Raw genomic sequence first — 22,837 nt, forward strand, 5'->3', positions numbered from 1 at the left:
CTCAGTGTGTCAGCCGCGGAATACGCCGCTCCAGTACGGTCTGCATCAACACACGCGAGAAAAGTTGATGTCGCGGTGAATGAAATGGCACGGATTGTTACCGGATGCTTGAGGCCAACCCCAGTGCACAAGATGTACTTAATCATGGGGATCGCACCGCCCAACATACGACGTGACATCGCTGCCGAAGCCGAAAAAACCAAGCAAGAAAAGGATATGCGTCATCCTTTATATGGACACCAGCCTGCTGACCGACGGATTTGTTCGAGGAAGAGTTTCCTGTCACGTACCCGAGCCCTGGAAGGATCGGCTGCAGAGAATCGTTTGAAAAGGAGGGAAATCGACCTGAGAAACCCCCATAAAGACGTAAAAGAAGAACTGGCGCCTGGTGGGGACCAACCATACACAGTCCGGAGAACCCTAAACCGTATGAGGGTAGAAGTGGCAAAGTGCAAGACAAAACTGCAGCAATGGGGTTTCCTAAAAGAGAATGAGAACACTCTCTGTCTGTGTGGTTCTGTCCAGGATCCTCAACACCTGCTTATCTGTCCGTATTTAGACCAGCCCTGCACAATGAATGACTTATGGGAGGCAAATGACAAGGCCATATTGGCTGCTGATTTTTGGATGTCTGAAGTCTAGTTCCGGACACGGAAATTAAGTATGTATAGAGACAGTTCATCCACTCCGGGAACGCCGCGCGTTGTAGCCACGCGGTACAGGGCGCCTTGCCACGGTTCGCGTGGCTCCCCCCGTCGGAGATTCGAGTTCTCCCTCGGGCATGGGTGTGTGTGTTGTCCTAAGTGTAAGTTAGTTTAAGTCAGATTAAGTAGTGTGTAAGCCTAGGCACCGATGACCTCAGCAGTTTGGTCCCATAAGAACTTACCACAAATTTCCAAAAAATTCTGGTATTCGAGAATTTCGACCATTTTTGCCTGTTATTAATACTGGAAAGACATCAGTCCCAGGGATTCCTATATTTTCGAGAATGTTTTAATTTCAGTGATATAAATGTGACAAAAGTCATACAGGACACAGGCGACCATTTTTATAATAATGAGTACTTTTCCATTCAGGCTGACTGGGTCGCAATGGTAAAAGCCAAACGACAGGCAAGGAATGACTTTATTGCTCATGTAACGCATTTCTGAATTTATCCATCATCAGATATCCAGTCGCGATTACTGCACGTAAATACTGCGTCTCAAGCTGTATTTGAAACAAATATTCGCAGGCTAGTCTGTGAAACGCTTCATTGAGAGGTTACTACCGTTATCTTTTCCGGTCGCAACTCTCCCACCTGTTGCATCCTGCAGTCAGACCTACTAGTTGTGTGGCCTTCCAAGCGAGTGCTTTTAATATTTCTGCATCGGAAATATTGATATGACTTATCGTTACTGTACACTGCCTTATCACCCAACTGTTTTGCTATTTTTTTCTTTTTAATTATCTCTACGCAACGGAATGAAACGCATATGACCAATAAATTTTAAATATGGCACTGTCTGTAAACATGGACTCACTCCGCCTTCGCAAGACCACATTCCCATTCCATTGCATTCATTTAAATCAGAACATGGGTATTCTAGTAATAGGGAGCTTATGGCAAAAAAGTCTGAAAAAAATGGCTCTACTGAATGACCATGAGCACCATTTTGTTTCGTATCTCCTCTTTTATTTTCTGAGATTCTACCACCGCAATGATACAAAATTTTCTCCAACACATTTAAACATAAAATAAAATAAGGAATTCTCTGCCCAGTGGGCATGATATTATGTACACATTTCAATTTTTTTATGGTCTCTTAATGTTTTTCCTTATTACTATAGTGCACTTTCTGGATTGGTACGGATATCCATTACTTCTCTCTCTCTCTCTCTCTCTCTCTCTCTCTCTCTCTCATAAGCTCATTCATTAATAACATAGAGAATTTACTAGCGGTCTGACTACTCAAGGAAAATTCAAATTACACAGATTAAACATGTAAAATAAAACAGAACAACCGACTTTAGCCAATACGTATCACATCTTCACCACAACAAAAATTAAACCCAGATTAACGAGTCACAAATCTTCGAATTAAATTTCACACGTGAGCTTTCCTACGGACCTACCACATACTCTGGAGGATTTATGCTCATCTCCCACTGAAATGTAACCCTCATTGTGTTGCTGGGCTGATTGCTAACTCACCATCTTCTCTCTCAGAGTATCAAAATTTCCAACTTGTTTCACACGAATGTAGTTAACAACGGTGATTTTGGCACATGGTTACTTAATTATCTCACACACGGATCCTCAACTGAAAGTTTGCAAAATCACTTCTGTTTTCCATTGTCTCTTGGTCAGATCGAGAAAAAGCCAATGCTCACCATGTGGAAGTGCTTGTTCCTAATTCAAATTCCGCACACGCAATTCTTAAATATTCTCAGCTTACATTTACACACGCAAGTATCTCAGCTTAAAATTACCACAGGTGGTTTCATTGTCACCGTTGGTCACTACCACAGAATCCTAAGTTCCCCATGAGTTTTACTTTTACATGAATCTTCCACCAAAACGTTTTGCTCTCGTCGATATTCTCAAAAGGGATATCATTATTCGTAGCTACTCTTAAATATTCCACATGCATACCATTCTCACAATCTTAAGTTTTACGAAGCACACTGAAAATGGGTGTTTCAACTTCAGGGACCAGCGAGGGTGTCGAAAAATGACGTTCACCAGGCCGTCCCACTCTTGCTCAGAAGTGGGGGAGGACCCTGTTACCGTATTGGTCAGCCACACCCCAGGCCCTCTATTGCTCTGAAATACTTCCTTTCTTTGGTTCTGCCTAAGGTGACCAGAGGACTGTATCAAAGATAGTTACAGATTCTACATCCACTATCTGTGTTCAGCCTACAATAAACCATTCACCCATTTCTCAAACATCACAAAACTGGATACAGGGATCTGTTTTTGAAGGAGGTGCACATATGGACAATTAAGTATACAAATTGTCCTTTTTTCTACATCAGTATCCGGTTTCAGTGTATTTAATGAAGTTGTGTTACCATAAAACCTCTGTTCTGAAAAGAACAACGACGTATGTTGTTATACAATGGGTATTACTGTACCCAATGAAGAAAATCTTTTCTATGTTGGGTAGTACTGTACCCTTTCACCATATGAGTAGTAAAGTCATTCCTTGCCTGATGTTTGACATTTACCATTGTGATCCCGTCAACCTGGATGCAGAAATCCTGATTGTTTTAACTTCGCGTTTGACATGGGATAACAAATGACAAAACATATAATTTTTCGTTTGATATAATAATAGATTTACGGTTTTCGGATTTTTTCCTTCGGCTGTACTGTGAAACCTTCCTTTTGGCAAATTCCATGATTCAATTCCAACGGAAAGTACCCTTTAGGTTTCGAAGAGTGAGTTTCCGAATATCAAAATGTGTGACGTAAATGGTCATATCTTCTGACTGTGTTGACTTAGAAGCTGCAATTTTTTACACCGCCAAGGACGGTAGACTTTAGAATGTGACACAAATTTAAACTTGAAACGTCAAACCATTCCTAAGAAAAAGGGGTCCTAACAGACAAACAGACAGAGAGCCAGATAAGAAATGATAAAAAAAATTCGTATGATATAATCCAAAATTTACAGTTTCCTTTGGTTGTACTGTAAAAAGCTTCTTTCTTGCTAAATTCCATGATTCTAGGTCAATGGGAAGTACCCTACGCATTTCGACGAGTGAGTTTGTGAGTATTAAAATATGGGACATATATGACCGCATCTTTTGACTGCATTGACTTAGAAGCTTCAATTCTATACACTTCCAAGGGATCATAGACCTCCGTGTGTGACATAAATATCGATTCGTCTACCCGTTTCTCAGGAAAATGGTTTTTAACAGTCGTACAGACAGATGGACAACAAAAAGGTCTCATAAGGTTTCCGTATTTACCGACTGAGTCACGGAACACACACACAAACAAAAAAGGCCTTGGGATAGAATATTGAGTTAAGATTGTATGAGTCTCGGAGGCGTGGAGTTTTAACGAGTGGAATCCAGAAACCATCACAGAAGGAACAGGAAAAGGAATGAAGATAGGAACGGTTAACAAGGGGTAGAAGTACAGAAGATGATCGAGGAAACGAGGAGAGACCACAACGGAACACTAAGGCAAGCGGCTTTCCCCGTCAAAGTTTCGTCCTCCCTCGGGCATGGGTGTGTGTGTTGTCTTTACAGTAAGTTACTGTAAGTAAGATTAAGTAGTGTGTAAGCCTAGGGACCAATGACCTCAGCAGTTTGGTCCCGTAAGAACTTACCACAAATTTCCAAATATCCACTGAGGCAAGATCAACAATGTGTATCTGGGGTGTATATCTATTGTCACGAGAACAGAGGAGTTGGCAGAAAAGTTCTTTACAAGCAGTTATCGACAGTTAAATTGAACGCCACAAAAATCTTCTAGCTTTATGACCCTAATTTAGTAAATAATTTTTATGGCTAACTGGAATTTGTCGTGGTGTGTTAGGGATGTCGGTATCGGTAAACACTGAGTGTTCGGTCTGATAGTGCTTGAACGCCCGTAGATACTAACTGATGTAACATTCTTATGTGCTGCATTTTGATAAAAATAATGTGAAGCGGCGTAACATCAAGTAAGCAGGGCGTAACAGATGCACCTGCAGAGTTCGTCTTAAGGTTTACACGTTTCTTGTGCTGATACCATGCCGTCATGCTCAGATACGTAATAGTTGAAAAGAAACCTTTACCTGTAATCATCATTACAGAAAAGTAATGTACTTTTGCAGTATTAAATTTATAAATAGGATGGAAAACACGGTAAATCAAATTGTATGAAGTTTTCCATTATGATTATTATATTAATTAATAATCGGTATTGTTGTCGAATTATTAGACAACAGAGAATTTCCAAAACACTATAAACGCAACAATGAGTTTTTTTAATTCTGAGAACCGCTCTTTACTTTACACTTTCTGAGTTACGAAAAGCGCTGAGCAAATCTGCTATTCACCATCAGCAATGAGAGGTGATGTGATATACTGTAACAGTGTTTGTATGAAACTTGCAAAGTTTTTGTGGAATTTTACTTTTTTAATTTTTGTATTTTGTTTAACTTAAATTAGGAAACGTAAATACAGAGCTTATTCTAAAATTATGTTAAACAAGCAGACAAAATAAGTGAAAATCGTAGTGAAATGTAGATGCTTTGTATGCTTTTAGTAGACTGTGTAAAACAGTGACAATGACAGGCATTACTTAATGAACATGTTTTATATGTTAACCGGGGGCCTAGAAACGACGGAGAGGTTCCGTCCCCGCCGCAGCCGCAGTGGTCCAGAACCCCACGACGACTACCGCAGTCCACTTCACCCCTCCGCCGCCCCACACCGAACCACTCACACTTTCAGGGTTATCGTGCGGTTCGCCCCCCCCCCCCCCCCACCCCTACCCCGGGAACGTAAGCCCAATGTTTGCGTGGTAGAGTAGTGGTGGTGTACGCGTACGTGAAGAACTTGCTTGCGCAGAAATCGCCGACATAATGTAGCTGAGGCGGAATAAAGGTATTCGCAGAGGCAGATGGAAAACGGCCTAAAAACCATCCACAGACCGGCCGGCTCACCGGACCTCGAACCAAGTCCGCCGGGTGGATTCGTGCTGGAGACCAGGCTCTTCTTCCCAATCCGGAAAGCCGTGCGTTAGACCGCATGGCTAACCGGGCGGGAAATGATGATGCTACACAGCATCAAATGGTTCAAATGGCTCTGAGCACTATGGGACTTAACATCTGTGGTCATCAGTCCCCTAGAACTTAGAACTACTTAAACCTAACTAACCATGCCCGAGGCAGGATTCGAACCTGCGACCGTAGCGGTCGCGCGGTTCCAGACTGAAGCGCCTAGAACCGCTCAGCCACACCGGCCGGCGTACACAGCATCATTCATTTCGAATACGAATTCGATTAAAATTAAAGCAATAACAGCCCTCAGTCGCAAAAATTAAGTCTTTTGACCTGGTTTCGGCACTATTATGAGTGCTTTCATCAGAAGTAAAAACATCCAAATTGACATGTCATGTATAAAATAAATATCAAGCGACAAAGCTTTAGTCACAACATTTAAAAAAGGAATACATGGAAGGCAAGCCGCTATGGGCTGCCTACGCATGTCAAGCCACAGGTAGCAACAGATTAAAAATCGCTTGATATGTATTTTATACGGGGACATGCCAGTTTGAGTGATTTACTTCTGATGAATGCACTCATAATACTGCAGAAACCAAGTCAAAAGACTTAATTTTTGCGATCGGGAGCTGTTATTGCTTTGATTTCACTTTGGAAACGGTCACTGACCAAGCAGCCATGTTTAAAACTTTACAAATTCGATTGTCAACGGCAGTTTCCAGATGCTGATTAGTGGCCGCAAACAGTTTTCCATTAGTTTTATTCAAGTATCATAGAAATAAATATGTAGTATTTGTATAACGTTTCAGGAACTCACAATACAAATACCAAATTTTCTGAAGTAAATTATGGAGTTGCCACGGGGTTTGAGGCGCCATGTCACGTATTGTTCGGCCCGTCCGCCGGAGGTTCGAGTCCTTCTTAGGACATGGGTTTGTGTGTGTTGTTCTTAGCATAAATTAGTTTAAGTTAGTTTACGTAGTGTGTAAGTCTAGGGACCGATGACCTCAGCTTTTTGGTCCCTTAGGTATTCGCAAGCATTTGAACAGTTTTTTTTCGCAATTACATACGTTAATGGTCTTGATCGTAATAATATGTAATAATAGATAGATTATAATATCATTCGTCTTAATTGATGTTTATGGAAAGCCTTCAACTGTGTCACTCATGACTTAAATAATGAAATGCAGCATCAGTTACATATTTGTTCATGGTTAGCACAATGCGTTTCGAGGATTTATTTTCAGTATCAAATGAAAATGTTTGCGTAAGTATGAAGTTCCAACATAATGTAGGAGTGAGAACCAGGTGTTGCTGGAGGGGGAGGAAGTTATTTTGCATAACCTTTGTAAGATCTTATAGGTATTTCATCTGGCCCTGATGCCTTTCCTCTACTAAAAGATTGTAGTTGCTTTACTATTCCGCGACTGGTTATTTCAGTATCTACCATTTCGATGTTCGTACTATGATTGAAAGAGAGACCGTGTTACGATCTTCCGCAGTGAAACGATTTCGGAAGTCCGAATTCGGTATTTCGGCTTCTGTCTATTAATTCTCTACTACAACTGCTACCATGGTTTGTCAGTTATAATTAAGATGTGGCGCTCAAGGAGATACAATTTTGAGAAACAGAAGGAAAGAAGTAACTTATAGTGACCCTTACAAGACAAGTACAAACCCTATATCAAACTTGAAACCTAGTATAAATATAAAATTCACAAAAAATGTGTCCATATACATAAGAACAGAAGTAATTATCAGACACTCGATACTTAACATGACGGTTAACCAAAAATTGCAATTAACGTATTCTGAATAAATGAAACCTGATGAAGATAGTGCTTCAACTCAATATTAAAATTCTTAATCAAAATATCCACGGGTATGCTGCCGGTCTATAGTGTCCAACGGGCACAATATTTCGGCGATCATACATGTCGCCATCATCAGGTGAACTGACGGACTGAGCTCCTGTGAACGTGCCGGCACGGAGATCCGTACGCTATGGCTGCTCAGAGGGAACTGGGTTCGGTCGCGGCGGCGGCTGATTTAAATACTCTCCGCCCGCGGCGCGCTCCCTCCGCCGTCCGCGCCCCGCGCCACGGTCGCGCGGTGGAACAGATTGCGACGGCGTCTGAGATGACGTCGGTGTGATGGCTCTGTCCGCTGTGGTCGTCACAACTATACGTTTGCTCGATTTACTCTTGATTAACCCGATCGCTGGTTCCCAAGCCTTGCTAAGATTATAGCCACAGTCACGGTTTATGAGGTCGTCATTGGTGCGAATTTCGATGGCCTCTCTAACTCGCTCTAGTACATAGGGCGCGCACTATCTCTGACGCAGAGAGTCTACCCCAGGAATTGGAACATCTGAGAACTGTATTTCGAAAAAATGGGTACTCAGAGTGGCAGATTCAACGTGCTCTCCGCCCAACCACTGCAGCACAACCTGTTGAGATGGATGAAGTCGCTTGGGAGGAGGTAGGCACTGCATTTATTCCATACACAGGCGCACTCTCGGGGAAAATCGCCCGCATTCTGAAGAAACACCGGGTCGGAACTGTGTTTTGTCCTCCAAATAAAACTCGTGCACTGGTGGGGAGCGCCAAAGATGACCTGGGTTTGAGGAAGGCCGGCGTGTACCAGATTCCGTGTCAATGTGGCAAGTCGTATATTGGTCAGACGATGCGTACCGTCGAGGATCGATGCCGTGAACACCAGAGGCACACTAGACTGATGTATCCGAGCAAGTCGGCGGTCGCTGAACATTGTTTGTCGGAAAATCACGCCATGGAGTATGACCGCACGAGGATTCTGGTACAGACGTCGAGATACTGGGACAGCGTTGTTAGAGAGGCCATCGAAATTCGCACCAATGGCGACCTCATAAACCGTGACTGTGGCTATAATCTTAGCAAGGCTTGGGAACCAGCGATCGGGTTAATCAAGAGTAAATCGAGCAAACGTATAGTTGTGACGTCCACGGCGGACAGAGCCATCACACCGATGTCATCTCAGACGCCGTCACAATCTGTTCCACCGCGCGACCGTGGCGCGGGGCGCGGACGGCGGAGGGAGCGCGCCGCGGGCGGAGGGTATTTAAATCAGCCGCCGCCGCGACCGAACCCAGTTCCCTCTGAGCAGCCATAGCATACGGATCTCCGTGCCGGCACGCTCACAGGAGCTCAGTCCGTCAGTTCGCCTGATGATGGCGACATGTATGATCGCCGAAATATTGTACCCGTTGGACACTATAGGCCGGCAGCATACCCGTGGATATTTTGATTATCAAATACGCCGGGAGAAACTCAAGAATCACATTAAAATTCTTGTCAGTTGCCAACGGTCGCCCGCCGTGGCTGAGGCACCACATTCCTGGGGGTGCTTCTCAGGGCCAATGTCGAAATACGAATCGTGCTGGCACAATTTGGTAGTATTAGCAACCGATCGGCAATCGATTATTTTTTCTTTCAGTCTGCATTTTTTTTTGCAGTCGAATGACAAAATGAAACAACCGCATGGAACTGGTCTCTACCGCCGCTTCAGCTGAATGACGGTTTCTCACTGGATGTCTGGGTGTGAGTGGTTCCGCTCAACGTGAGAGAACTGACTGACCCAAAGCTATGTTTTTTTTGTTTCTTTATTGTTATTTTCAAACCTGGTAACAGGCAGGCCATCAGCAGCATGCTACGCCGCTCTTTGGCCTCAGAGAAACATACAAGATACAAATGAAGACATCGAGAGAAAAAACATGGTGACATAAATACGGAGACAAACACTTTGTAAAATACATGGAGCCGTTCATGGGCGTAGAGTCCAAGATAAAAGTTGTTCAGACACTTGGACAGAGACGAATAGTGTCACACGTGAACGTAGGTGCACAAAAACGAATTACACTGAACCACTTAAGCACAAAACGACGACACACACAGAACACGAGGCGTTGATCTCCGGCGCGCGAATGTTCACTAACCGTGTACGAGTCTGGGGACCTGCCAAGAGAGGTGGAGGGGGGGTGGGAGAGGGAGAGGGGAGAGCAGATGCCAAGGGCAGGGGAGATGTGGGGAAGGGTGGAAGGTGGAGGGGAAGCCCGGGGGAGGAGGGAGGGGACGGGGGAAAAGGAAAGAGAAGGGAAGGGAAAAGAAGGGAGGGTGGGTGCCTAAAGTAAAGGACTCAGGAAGTGGGGGGGGGGGGGGAGACCGGGTGGGAGTACAGGCGCGGCAGGGCAGGGGGGGGGGAGGATGGGTGAGACAAGCGGATGAGGAGGATCGAGTTTGCGGGAGGTGTACATGATCCATATCCTTTCAAGGAAGTGGAAGAGGTGGGGGAAGGGGATGAGATCATACAGGATCCGCGTGGGGGAGGGGAGACGGTTGTGATAGGTGAGGCGGAGCGCATGGCGTTCAATGATTTGGAGGGATTTACAAAAGGTAGGGGGGTGGCGGAGATCCAGGCCAGAAGGACGTAACAAAGGATAGGGCGGATGAGGGATTTATAGGTGTGGAGGATGGTGGAGGGGTCCAGACCCAACGTACGGCCAGAAAGGAGCTTGAGAAGACGGAGTCGGGAGCGTGCCTTGGCTTGGATTGTCCGGAGATGGGGAGTCCAGGAGAGGCGACGGTCGAGGGTGACGCCAAGGTACTTAAGGGTGGGAGTGAGGGCGATAGGACGGCCATAGATGGTGAGATAAAAACCAAGGAGGTGGAAGGAAGGGGTGGTTTTGCCTACAATGATCGCCTGGGCTATGACGGTTACGCCAGTTATATACCGCTCGGCCTCCGGGTAGGAGCGTCTTCACTTACATACAGTACATGTTCAGCCTTTTCGGTTATGTACGAACCATGACCGAGGGTTACCTGTTCTTCTAAAGGACAAATAACACACCTTATTTCAGGGAGAGGTAAGTAGAAAGTGTATTTTTACACGGTGAGGAAAAACAGACTGACTGAGCCGTCGTAAAAATAGCTACGCAGTGCGTAGTGTGAAGCAGTCGCCCTCCGTTTCTGGCGGTGGCGCCTCTGTGGCAATCGCAGCTTTGGTGTCTCTCTCTGGTGGGGAATGGGAAAGGTTGCCCTCGTGCATTTAAGGGGCGCTATGAGCTCGTCAGTGAGTCAGTCTGGAGTCAGTCTGGGTCTGTCTCTCGTCCGAATTTGTGAGGAAGTTGGTGTCTGTCGTTCGGATCAATCTTTAAGGCCGGATAAATGAGAGTCTTTCCACTCCGCCAGTAAGGGAACTCAACGAGTGGTCGCCCGGTCGGGGCTGAGTTCCTGCATCTGAGTCTGCGCCGCCAGTCTGCTCGAGTTGCTCAGGCAATGCTCATTGGCGGATGGCTCGATCGGTTGGTCGGTCGCGCACTGAGACACAAGATGACTTGTCCGTCTTGAGCGTCGGCGCATGTGAGGTCGCCACTTGAGTCCAGTGGGCCGCGCCGTATAGCGAGGGCTAGTGACACGAGAGCAACAGGAGTCAACCCACGACATCGGTTTGGCCGGTGCGAGTTGCGAAGCCGTGAGACGGGAGATCGGCGCGCCTTCCTGCGTCCGTTGAAGCGGCTGGCAGCGGACGGTTCGGGAGAGCGATTTGGGGGTGCTGCGCCAGGTCTTCTCCAGAAATCGCAGTTGATTGGTGATATGTTGTTTCATTTACTTATTAAATTCTACTTGTTTTCTTGGTGAGGTCACCAGCTGCTTTGTTTTGGGGTCGTCCCACCATTCTTCTCTGTTTGCCCACCCGCGGGAAAGTGGTTATTTATGAAATGGGTGGTCCGTTTTTCCCTTGTGGAGTAGGGGCGTGTTAGAGCAACCTGCGGTTCGGGTTGTTCGGTAATCTCCCTATCAATCTGCCGTACGTTAGTAGCTGCCTCTTTCATGTTTGTCGGATTCGGCGTGTTAACGAATTTATTGCTTGGAGTGTAACGGCCTAATTCCTGAAATATATTTTGATCTTGCCTATCATCTTGAGAGGCCGTATCTGTATACTGTAGAACATGTTAACTTGTTTGGCCAAACTTGTATAATTTTACATAAGATTGCATTTCATGGGCTTTTAGTTAAATGGTCATTGTAGTATATGAAGTTGCCCCCCTTCCACATTAAGACTTTTCTTAGAAGTTGAAATCAAGTTGCACCTTCGGTAGCAAAGTGAATATTTTAATTTTAGTATTTTGTACCATTTCCATCCCTCCTACGGGGTGCATAGTTTGTGTGCTTGTGTGAATTGTTAAAACCTTTAGTTTAAAGTAACCTGGTATGTTGCAGATTTGCACCAGCGTAGTCTTTCAGAGGTTGTTGTGAGCGGTCGTAACTACGGCCGTGTCAAAAGGGAGCGGCAAGGTTCTCAGCCCAAAAGCTCATAGTCAAAAATTTGTTTCTTTCTGCCTCTGAATAATTGTAACTTGATATTTAGAGGGTGCTTTCTGATTATAATTTTAAATCTGTTTCTTTTAAAAAATGTTTTAAGCACCGTTAAAGTGAATAAATTGCCATTTGTTAAAAAGGAATTTGTTTGTGATTTCATCAGTTACTCCCTGGCAACTACTTCCATGCTTACATAGTGTGATTAAATGTGTTAATGTTCTTGATGAATCGCTAGTAAATAAAATAAATTCTTAAGAATATTCTTCGAAAATAAATCCACGGTTCACTGACCAAAAGTGTAGGGCAGAAAGAGTACCTAACGAACAATGTGAGTATAGGAACTAGGAGTCGCGATTGCATAGTTACATCTACGTGTACATTCGAGTTTGGACCAAATAAATAAATACACACGTATTTAATGTAGGAGCTAACGATATATTTGAGTTAGTTGTTCATTGTTTTATCGTATGAGGTTTGCAATTAATAGCTGTGTATGAGTAATACACTAGCGAGCCGGCCCGGATTCGCACTGGTGACCTTAAGTGTATACGGCGAGATGAATTGTGCGGTGTAGCGTATTTTGTTTGCGGGCCACTGCGTAGAGTTATGAATAAATTTGAGAGAACAACGTTCAGTAATTCAATGTCTTCCCTTTCATACACTTAGGCGATGTAAGCATCGAACGCTAGGGAAGTTGTATCATGGCATGAATGTTACGTGTTCCATATTGAATTGGCGTTTCGAGTGACGTCTCGCGACAATAATGGGAGCACATCCTGATGTAACTAATAATTTTACAGCCATTGTGAATACTGTACTCTAATCATGGGTGTATATGTGTGTGGTTCAACATGTATCAGAGGCTGGATGAGGTAGCACAGAAAAAAAGAAAAAATAAGGAAAACAATTAAAAAACCACGTTTAGCGCGTGTTAAAGCACTCGTTCTGTGAAGTACAGCACGGACAGTGCTGAACTGTTGAGACTCATTGCCACAATTCTTTGTCGTGGACTCTTTATAGCAGACTTCTTTGCCGTGGCACGCAAAGAATCGTGTTCACGTCTAGGTTTAATTCAAGGAAAACGAAAGCTGGAAGTTGATCATCTGGTACACTGCTGAAAGAACGTACGATACGTAAACGAACTAAAGCTGCTGAAATAGATCTTCGGAACACGTTTTATTTGCTGCATAAGAAATGAAACACTACATATTTTGGATTCGTATGTTTTTCCGCTTCGTGGTTGTACTCAAACGATTGAACGGAAACTACTGGTTAAAACTATTTGATTATTTCAAATTGTCTCATCTCACAGACTGTTGTTGCGGTGGTTATATATTCGTTATTGGTTATATTCATTATGATAATTCGAAGTTTAGTAACTCACTGCCCGTTGTTGCAAGAATTTGCAGTGAAATGGGAGTGCGAACTGTGATTGCTTATCTGGGGGAAAGCAGCAATTGTCAGTCTGTAACTGTCGTCATATTTCGAAATGCGTATCTTCACATCATTGCGAGACGAATGTTAGATGAAAAGGCCGAGTGAAAAAAAGTAACCCCCAGGATTCCCACGCACCATCACACCAAATGCGAAATTATTCTTGCTTGCTGCATTCTTGGGGCACTGCTGCTCTCTTGTGTTCGATAGGTGCAACTTAACTTTATCATAATTCAGATAGTTTGTACGAAATATTTATAGATTACATACGAAAACCATCCTCGTGAATCAACGTATCTTTAGTCAAAACCGGATCCAAATCTCTACAGCAGTTACTGAGTATAGCCTGCGTATACAGATGGGCACGAACAAGCGACTTAGAGCGAGAGAGAGAGAGAGAGAGAGAGAGAGAGAGAGAGAGAGAGAGAGGGAGAGACAGAGAGAGAGAGGGAGAGAAAGAGATGACATAGTAGGCAATATCAGAAGTTCCATTGGCTTTTTGTGGATCATGCTGTTGTACACTGAGCTGTCGCAACGCTAAAATATTGTACCTAAATGCAGAAAGACCTGCAGATGATCGCCGGTGACCATTTTCGCAAACAAATGTAACATATTGCGCATAGCTACGAGTAAAGATCCACTATGTATGATAACAAAATAACAGAACAATTAGTGGAAGCCGTCACATGCGCAAAATATCGAAGGGTATGCGTGCAGAGCGATTTAAAGTGCAGCAACCACATAAAACTAATCACTTGTAAGACAAATGTCTGGGATCCATATCAGATAGGATTGACAGAGGAAAAAAGAAGATGTAAAGAAGAGTAGCACGCTGGCGGCTAGCGTGTATACGGTTTGATGTTTCCAATTTTTTGGATTCACATAAATATGGCTGTTTGAAATTAATAGAATTTCCGTATAACAGTTATGCTTATCAACATATTTAGACAACTACAGCCACTGCCAATAATAATAATAATAATAATAACAGGCGTTACTCGTCTGAAAAATTAAAGACTTGTTTATGTTGTGTATTGTTGTTTTGTACATAATCAGTACAAAAAACAATGGTTCAAATGGCTCTGAGCACTATGGGACTCAACTGCTGAGGTCATTAGTCCCCTAGAACTTAGAACTAGTTAAACCTAACTAACCTAAGGACATCACAAACATCCATGCCCGAGGCAGGATTCGAACCTGCGACGGTAGCGGTCTTGCGGTTCCAGGCTGCAGCGCCTTTAACCGCACGGCCACTTCGGCCGGCAATGAAGTACAGTTTAGGGCAAGAACGGAATAATGTTTAAGCTTTCGCTACTCTCCGCTTCACGTTTTTGTATAAGTGGAAATCGTCGCGCTTTTTCGTTTTTTCGGTCAAATCTACAAGATCCCTACCACATGTATTAGGTAATGAATTAACTACTGAGCTGTACATCAGACATTCTTACTTTGCATCCACACTATGACTTACAATTATTATAATCTTCTTTGTTGAATGTTCGCTTGTAGACACGCTTATTCGATTTCGTCACTTTCGCAGTGAACGGATCTGGGCTAAATAGTCCTAGTTCCTTTGCGGCTAACTTTTATTGGTAATTTTCTTTTCTGTTAGCGCCTGAAACAGATTCAACAGAGTTTATGTTGACACTGCACACGAAAATCAATTTCTGCACAGTAAACAACCAACTGCAAACATAAACTTCCGTTTACAGAAATTATTAAATTCAAGTAGTACTGTCTACTAACATGGTCACTTGACTAGAATACAAATGATGCGCTGAGAACGATAAGAGCCAATAGCACACCGACGTCGATCCCACATTTAAGTGAATATCAGAGAAACCAGTGGGACGGGTTTTCGTGAAAGTTCACATAAACACTATGGGCCTACAGCACGTGTAAACCTGACGCACCATAAGACCAACAGATGCCAGAAGCACCTGTTCATGCTGGTGGAGGCTCTGTAATGGTATGGGGCGTGTGCAGATGAAGTGAAAAAGGACCCTTGACGTCTAGATACGACTCTGACACATGACACGTACGTAAGAATCCCGTCTGATCACCTGCATCCATTCATGTCCATTGTGCCATCAGACGGACTTGGGCAACTCTAGCAGAACAATGCGACACCCCACACGTCCAGAATTGCTACAGAGAGGCTCCAGGAACACTCTTCTGAGTTTAAGCAATTCCGCTGGCCACAAAACTCCCCAGACATGAACATTATTGAGCATATCTGGGAAGCCTTGCAACGTGCTGTTCATAATCTTACGGATTTATGGACGGCCCTGCAAGATTCGTGGTGTCAATTCTCTCCAGCACTACTTCACACATTAGTGGAGTGCATGCCATGTCGCATTTCTGCGTCCTCGCGGGGATCCTACGATATTAGGCAGGTGTACCTGTTTCTTTGGCTCTTCAGTGTACTTTTGTGTGTATAATGTTATCAAAGAAACACATATGAAAAATGGCAAGACACATGACGTAACAGAACATTAAGAACTTTGAGGTAAGAATCGGGTGGAATGTGGACACAAAATTAACGCCAAGTAGCACTCAATATATGTGGAATTATATGAGCATAAAACGTTTTATTATGGTCGGACGAAAGTTTAGGGAAAGTGTGGAAGAAAACTGTAGACAGCATATCAAGACAATGCATATAAGAACTCATGGCATGGTCGTAAAAAATGCACTGATGGAAGAGGAAGTTTGAGCCCATGTTCCACGTTTTAGTAAGTGCAAGACTTATCAATTACAGTACAGTTAAAAACTAAATTGTACAGAAAAGCATTCAGACTGATTCAAATTAACACTTTCGTATCTCAAAAACTATTTCGAAACAGTTGTAATAAATACTGTCTCTGTGAAGCAGACTTCAGTTATTCAGTTTCAACGCATTGATAAAGATCTATTTCAACGAAAACACGTTGATTGAGAGTTTGTTACTTGCATTTCTGGAATTTGTACATATTTTGAATGTCCAAGCGCTAAGTGACAATTTTGAATCGCTTATTATTCACGCGCAGTCTTTGGTCAGAGTAGCCATGTCCCTAGAAGATGTGCTTGTTTTTGTTATCGCTGCTTGGCAGCGAGGAGCGCGGGTTTTCTACTGTGAGAGGCGTAGTGAGACAGATGCCGAGCAGAGGTCTCGTGGCAGTGTAGATGTAAAGTTAAGTGCATAGGTGTTTAAGTAAAATGATTTGTGTTCGAATATTGATAAACAGAGGAGAAAGAGTCGATTAGTGATTTACAATGAATTGAGATGTTATGATATTCGAAAAGAGCATGAAGAGGAATGAAAGTAGTATTTTTTTATTTAGCGCTCCTGCAGTCGCGCGCAGTTTAGAAACGTTGTGGAATGAAACATCCATATCAGGGAATTTTCGATTTTTCATTAAAGACTGTAATTTTCACTGTAAGCTATTTTTTTATGATTATCAGTTATTTGTCCAACATTTGTGAGAGTAAGAGTTTGACATTAATGTTGCCCTTTGTCAATTTTAATGTGTGTTGTAACATGAATTTCATACAATTAATAATTATCAGATAGTTTAAAGACAGTTTATTAAAGGAATGTTTCACCTAAGAGCATTGTCCACACGCTCGATCCGTGTCATTTTTATTTAAAGAGTGTCTCACTCAGGGATGAGTATAAAATACTGTACTTGTTGTCTCGAGCATTGCGCTAACCTCTCGGCAACTGTAGTTACCAGTTTGCAGGTTCGAATCCTGCCTCGGGCATGAATGTGTGTGATGTCCTTAGGTTAGTTAGGTTTAAGTAGCTCTAAGTTCTAGGGGACTGATGACCTCAGATGTTAAGTCCCATAGTGCTCAGAGCCATTTGAATTTGAACCAATTTGCAGCTGGCACACAGAGAGCAGCAAGCAGCGCATTCCCAAGTTGTTGTTGTTGTTGTTGTGGCCTTCAGTCCTGAGACTGGTTTGATGCAGCTCTCCATGCTACTCCATCCTGTGGAAGCTTTTTCATCTCCCAGCACCTACTGCAACCTACATCCATCTGAATCTGTTTAGTGTATTCATCTCTTGGTCTCCCTCTACGATTTTTACCCTCCACGCTGCCCTCCAATACTAAATTGGTGATCCCTTGATGCCTCAGAACATGTCCTACCAACCGGTCCGTTCTTCTAGTCAAGTTGTGCCACAAGCTCCTCTTCTCTCCAATTCTATTCAATACCTCCTCGTTAGTTATGTGACCTACCCATCTAATCTTCATCATTCTTCTGTAGCACCACATTTCGAAGGCTTCTATTCTCTTCTTGTCTAAACTATTTATCGTCCACGTTTCACTTCCATACAAGGCTACACTCCATACAAATACTTTCAGAGACGACTTCCTGACATTTAAATCTATACTCGATGTTAATAAATTTTTCTTCTTCAGAAACGCTTTCCTTGCCATTGCCAGACTACATTTTATATCCTCTCTACTTCGACCATCATCAGTTATTTTGCTCCCCAAATAGCAAAACTCCTTTACTACTTTAAGTGTCTCATTTCCTAATCTAATTCCCTCAGCATCACCCGACTTAATTCGACTACATTCCATTATCCTCGTTTTGCTTTTGTTGGTGTTCATCTTATACCCTCCTTTCAAGATACTGTCCATTCCGTTCAGCTGCTCTTCCTAGTCCTTTGCTGTCTGTGACAGAATTACAATGTCATCGGCGAACCTCAAAGTTTTTATTTCTTCTCCATGGATTTTAATACCTACTCCGAACTTTTCCTTTGTTTCCTTTACTGCTTGCTCAATATACAGATTGAATAACATCGGGGAGAGGCTAATACCCTGTCTCACTCCCTTCCCAACCACTACTTCCCTTTCATGTCCCTCGACTCTTATAACTGCCATCTGGTTTCTGTACAAGTTGTAAATAGCCTTTCGCTCCTTGTATTTTACCTTTGCCACCTTTAGAATTTGAAAGAGAGTATTCCAGTCAACATTGTCAAAAGCTTTCTCTAAGCCTATAAATGCTAGAAACGTAGGTTTGCCTTTTCTTAATCTAGCTTCTAAGATACGTCGTAGGGTCTGTATTGCCTCACGTGTTCCCATATTTCTACGGAATCCAAACTGATCTTCCCCGTGGTCGGCTTCTACCAGTTTTTCCATTCGTCTGTAAAGAATTCGCGTTAGTATTCTGCAGCCGTGACTTATTAAACTGATAGTTCCGTAATTTTCGCATCTGTCAACACCTACTCTCTTAGGGATTGGAATTATTATATTCTTCTTTAAGTCTGACGGCATTTCGCCTGTCTCATACATTTTTCTCACCAGATGATAGAGTTTTGTCAGGACTGGCTCTCCCGAGGCTGTCAGTAGTTCTAATGGAATGTTGTCTACTCCTGGGCCCTTGTTTCGACTCAGGTCTTTCAGTGCTCTGTCAAACTCTTCACGCAGTATCATATCTCCCATTTCATCTTCATCTACCTCCTCTTCCATTTCCATAATATTGTCCTCAAGAACATCGCCCCTGTATAGACCCTCTATATACTCCTTCCACCTTTCTGCTTTCCCTTCTTTGCTTAGATCTGGGTTTCCATCTGAGCTCTTGATATTCGTGCAAGTGGTTCTCCTTTCTCCAAAGGTCTCTTTAATTTTCCTGTAGGCAGTATCTATCTTACCCCTAGAGAGATAAACCTCTACATCCTTACATTTGTCCTCTAGCCATCCCTGCTTAGCCATTTTGCACTTCCTGTCGATCTCATTCCCAAGTTGAGGTAAGATATATTCATTCCAGGACCAATATGCTTCGAAAATTGTCAACGCACATGGACTATTCGACGAACAGATTTATTAAGCAGATCATTAATGCACAGGAACTACTTTGTTTCATTACAAAAATTAGCAGTTAAGTTCAGGATTTAACCAGTCTGCATATTTTATTAGAAAGATTATGAAACAGGGCCAAGTTCATGTTGTATTCACGCAGGCAGAGGTGTTTGGTTTCTCTCGCAGTTGGAAATGCGCAGAGTCACTCAGCAGTGTTACAATGAACCACCCTAAGCCAGTAAGAGTTCAAAATCAAATTAATCGAAAATAATTTTTAAAGGAAAATACAAGTTATCGTGGTTAAGACAGAGATACGATATAACTGGAGTGGAAGAAGAGAAATCTGTTCGTTTACTGAGTATTAAACTCGTCATGAAACTTCTGAAACGTGATGCAAATTTAGTAGATACTACTCTTAATTGAAGTGATGCATTGGCAATGAGTTCCTGAACATCTGTGGTTATTAAGTTGCTTGCTAAAAGTAATTATCAGACAAAACAGCATGTTGCCGAAATCATATTTGTGGAAAACTAAATGTAGATGAGTAACAATTACACAGTTGTCAGTCTTTGCACAAAATGTTACACTTGCTACTATAACTTATTGTTTGCATTCAGTGCTAGGATACATGAAGGAGACTAAACAGTGACTTAACATTGAATTGCAAGAAAATTATCATACGCAAAAAACCAAAGCAGGAAACATAACCCTCCTGAATGGTCAAGTATACAAGAAAACAACTCACTATTTACGTTCGCGCTGCTGCTACGGTGGCAGGTTCGAACCCTGCCTTGGACATGGATCTGTGTGATGTCCTAAGGTTAGTTAGGTTTAAGTAGTTCTAAGTCTAGGGGACTGATGACCTCAGATGTTAAGTCCCGTAGTGCTCAGAGCCATTTGAACCATTTTTTTAACGTTAACAGATAAAGTAGTAGAATAACACTCCACCTGACGATCGTCAGAATAGTGGCACATAGTCTGTTTCCCTTTAGTCTTCCATGACCCCTCCAATTAAGCGTTAAAGAAACAAACCAGTCGTCTGAAAACTTTCAACCATTCTCCGACAGCTACACTGCTGGCCACCGTAAATGCAACACCCTGAAGGAAGCATCCGAATCAAGTGAAATTTACACCATGAGTTTGCAGCGATGAGATATGCAACTGATTAGAATTTCAGCGCAGACGCACATCATGCGCGCCTGTGGCGCCACCTCATTTAAGGCTTGGCGATTTCGACGAGTGTACCTTCGGCACGTGTGTTTACCTTGTGGTTGTTTCACAAGACGATCAGTTATGCCTCGTAGACAACAGCGAACATCGTTTGATCAAGTATCCTAGTTCGACAGAGGAAGGATAGCGGCTCACCGAGATTGTGGATTATCATACAGAGAAATCGCTAGTCGTGTTGGACGAAACCAAACAACTGTAATGCGGATATGTGACCGTTGGATGCCGGAGGGTACGACGTACCGACGTGGTCGATCGCATTCACCTCGGTACACCACCGCACGTGCTGATAGGTAAATTGTGCACATGGCAGTGACGGATCGCTCAGTGACATCCCGAACCATAGCACAGCACATTGCGTCTGTAACGCATCATCCAGTGTCTGCGCGTACCATTCGACGCCGTTTACAGCAGAGTGTTCTGTCCGCAAGACGTCCATTGCTTCGTCTACCGTTGACGCAGAACCACAGACGTCTCCGTCGCCAATGGTGTGATGACAGACGGATGTGGACGGCAGAATGGAATGACGTTGTCTTTACTGACGAGGCACGCTTCTGTCTGCAACACCACGATGGTCGGATTCGAGTGTGGAGACACCGTGGAGAGAGGATGCTGGACAGCTGCATTATGCACCGCCACACTGGTCTTGCACCGGGTATTATGGTATGGGGCGGTATTGGATATTACTCTCGCACGCCTCTAGTACGCATTGCCGATACTTTAAATAGCCGGCGCTACATATCCGAGGTGCTGGAGCCAGTTGTCCTTCCTTACCTTCAGGGCTCGGCCACAGCCAAATTTCAACAGGATGATTCGCGACCACACGTGGCACGCATTGTCCAAAGGTTCTTCGTCAATAACCAGATTGAAGTGCTTCCTTGGCCGTCTCGCTCTCCGGATCTTTCGCCGATAGAAAACATGTGGTCCATGGTTGCTCAACGAGTGACCCAGATTACATACACAGCTGCCACACCAGATGATCTTTGGCAACGTGTGGAAGCTGATTGGGTTGCTGTACCCCAGGAACACATCCAACGTCTCTTTGACTCAATGCCGAGACGTGTGGCAGCGGTGATCTCCAACAATGGCGGCTACTCTGGCTACTGATTCTGGCAGGAACCACATGTCACAGACGTCTGTAAACGTAATCATTTGATACTTGGTCAACATGTTATCTACAAAATAAATTTTGTTGTGCTACCTTTTGTTTTTTTTTGGTGTTGCATTTACGGTGGCCAGAAGTGTATTTCATTCACGTACAACTTCCTACAACCCCTCCCTAAGTAACCACAAGCCAACCTCCATAAACTCCTTTTTTTAAAAAAGAAGAATAAAGGAAAGAAAAGGGAAAAGCGTTCATTTCATACACACTGAATCACTCTCTGTCTCTCTCTCCCTCCCTCTCTCTCTCCCTCCCTCTCTCTCTCTCTCTCTCTCTCTCTCTCTCTTTCTCACACACACACACACACACACACACACACACACATACACATACACATACACACAAGTAGAAAGAGAACAGAAATGAACAGTCGTTAGGTTTCATCGTATACTTCGTTAAGCTTCCAACACTTAGTAAACAAATCGAATAAGAGAGACACATCGTGTAAACACACGAGACACGATTACGACTAAACAATCGCAGTTCTCGTTAGAAAATCTGTACGTAGTGCCAAGCTAGTGGTAGTGTTCCACAGCAGTTAGCTTATAAAACAGGGAAACAACAACAAAAAATATCGTTAAGCGAAAATTTGTCTATGTTTCCTAAGTGAAGTGACAGTGCGACCCCTAGCCTGTGACTAGATGAGAGAAAACGTAGATCTCAGCTAGAGATACGAATAATTGTAAGCAGAAACTTATTTGGTACAGATTAGAACGTGAATTGTATTCTAATCACATATGAGAAGAAAACTGCATCATTCCAAGTTAAATCCAGTGAAAATGCCTTACTGTAAAAGGCGAAACGCGTCTGTAGCAAATGAAAGACACGGCAGCGATATAAAGGCGTTTAAATTTTTAAAAAAAATAGTTAGTTAACTGGTACATGTGACTTAGATGACAGGCCATTATGCTTTTAATGACTGAATGGTGATGCGTTTTGTCAGATTTGTTCTAATAATATGTATTGCTTGTGTTGTTGGGAAACTTTAACTATTTACTATTCTTTTCATTTTGAAGGACACATGTGGTTGTGACGGTACCTCTGAAAGATGCTTTCAGTTAAGGATGCTTGTGCATTAACTTTTCTTCATTATGTGAGTGCTCATAAGGAGCTGCAAACGTTGCGCTGTACAATTAAATTTTTACACTAATGGCTACTCCAAA

The sequence above is a fragment of the Schistocerca piceifrons genome, chromosome 2 (genome assembly GCF_021461385.2).
Source record: "Schistocerca piceifrons isolate TAMUIC-IGC-003096 chromosome 2, iqSchPice1.1, whole genome shotgun sequence".
NCBI classification, from domain to species: domain Eukaryota; kingdom Metazoa; phylum Arthropoda; class Insecta; order Orthoptera; family Acrididae; genus Schistocerca; species Schistocerca piceifrons.